This window comes from Macadamia integrifolia, unplaced genomic scaffold, assembly GCF_013358625.1.
Source record: "Macadamia integrifolia cultivar HAES 741 unplaced genomic scaffold, SCU_Mint_v3 scaffold1674, whole genome shotgun sequence".
NCBI lineage: Eukaryota > Viridiplantae > Streptophyta > Magnoliopsida > Proteales > Proteaceae > Macadamia > Macadamia integrifolia.
The window spans coordinates 210,669-212,828 of record NW_024868301.1 but is presented as its reverse complement, the minus strand read 5'-3'; positions in this window follow the sequence as shown (position 1 = coordinate 212,828).

Below are 2,160 nucleotides of genomic sequence, written 5' to 3'. Positions count from 1 at the left end.
TTTTTTTAATAATAACACATCAGCCTTTTGTCATGATCGCCTCGCCCTTCACAGATATTGTACGGATTTCACGCCAAGACATAATACATATAACATCCCATTTTGAGATGCCCATGTATATACGTATTGTATGGATGTGCGTATACATGATGCATGACAATACCACGGTCGAGTGGTCGACAGTGGGCCCCACTGCTCTCTTTTTTTTCCAAACAAAATTTTATCACGTGGGTAAATAATGTGATTTTTAGATTATTCATGTGCCAAAATTTATATTATCCTTTGATTTTGAAAATCATATTTATTTCGTGTTCAAGATTTGGGCATAAATGGAAGAGGAGTCTTAGCTCTTAGCTCATACCTCTTAATTCAGCAACCAACTTCTTAGGTCGACAATGTTGGAGATTCATCAATCAGCCCAACAATCTTAGGGCACAAGTCCTCTTAGGGCACAAGTCCTAAAGGTTAAATATTTACCTCGCTTATAATTTCTTGAAGTTCCTATTCCCAAATCATGCTCTTGGGGATGAAAAAGCATCCTAAAGGGAAGGGAACTGATTCTTAAGGGTGCACGGTAAAGAATAGGCAATGGCTTAACCACCAACATTTTCATTGACCCCTGGGTTCCATCGTTGCCCCAAGGTAGAATCAGCTCAAATCCATCCACTTCGACTCCACAAGAAGTTGGTTGCCTTATTGACTGGTGCTTCAAATATTGGAGGACTGATATTCTCTATGAAATCTTCACTCTGTTTGAAGTTCATGCAATTTTGAAGATCCCAATTCTATCAGAGACCCATGAGGACAGCTGGATTTGGGCAATTGTGAATAATGGGATATTCACAGTAAAATCGACTTATTTTTCAAGCTTTATGTCTTCCCCAACTTGGCTGATATTACTTCCTCTTCAACATTTGATCCCTATTGGTCCATGATTTGGAAGATGGACATCATCCCAAATATCAAGTCCTTGTGGTGATGTGGTCACAATGCCCTGGCGGTCAACCAAACTCTGTTTTTAAGCGCCGAATCAGAGATAGTCTCATTTGTATGTTGTGTCAAAATGAAGAGGAGTCCATCATTCATGCTATTTTCAAATGCAACCATGCAGCAGAGTGTTGGAAAGCATCCCCTTTTCATTTGAACATTGAGGACTTCTCAGGCCAGAACATTTAAGAATGGATCATTTTCATTCGCTCCAAATACAAGGATGCAGGGAGCTCCAAGGAAATCGATCTCATGTGGAGTTATCTCCTATGGCAGATATGGAAAGCTAGAAATCGAGCCACCTTTGAGTTTCAACTGCCAACCCTCCAGTCAACGATGGTCGCTTTCAACCACTGCGTGGTTGCAGGATAGCTTGCTAGACGCCTATCAGCCTAGTGTGAGTGTCTCTCATCCACCCCTATTGCTATCCAACAGGAATGCACACTACATCACTTCTCCATCTCCACAAATGGTGCTTGGCAGGGATCTACAAGTTTAGGGGGCCGCGGATCTATAATTTGGGACCTAGGTGGGAATTTCATCGCCGCAAAATGCAAATGGGGTTACTGTTTATTTGTCTCCACCACTGAGGTGGAAGCCATTCGAGATGGTTTGCTTCTTGCTCACACCCTCGGTCAGCAAAAAGTCACCATCTTCTTCGATTGTTCGACTGCAGTTGCAACTTTAAATGGCCATCCCTCGTCTCTAGACTAGGCGGTAAGTGCACTGGTCACAAATGTCACCCAGCTTCGCTCTCTTTTTCAATCTGTTTTCTTTCATATTGTTAGTAGATCTCACAACTTAGTAGCTGATTTTCTTGCTTCTGGTGCAACTAGATTTTGTTTGTCTCGTGTGTGGTTAAGTCCACCACCTTTCATTGTAGATCCAAACCTTATGTCTTCCAGGAGTTTCACCCTTGATGCTTTTATTGAATGAATACATTTTTGTCCAATATATATATATATATATATTTATTTATTTCGTGTCAAATTCTAATACAATTATAACTTGAGACGTGAGTAAACGATCTAGGGTTCTTCATTGGATCAATTCTCATACAATTATTTTGTAGGCTTATAATTCCTAATTTAGATATAAATTTTTTTTCTTTTTTTGTGAAAATTTTCAATTTGGAAAGACTTGTATTGTCAAGTGAAACAATGATTTAACCCA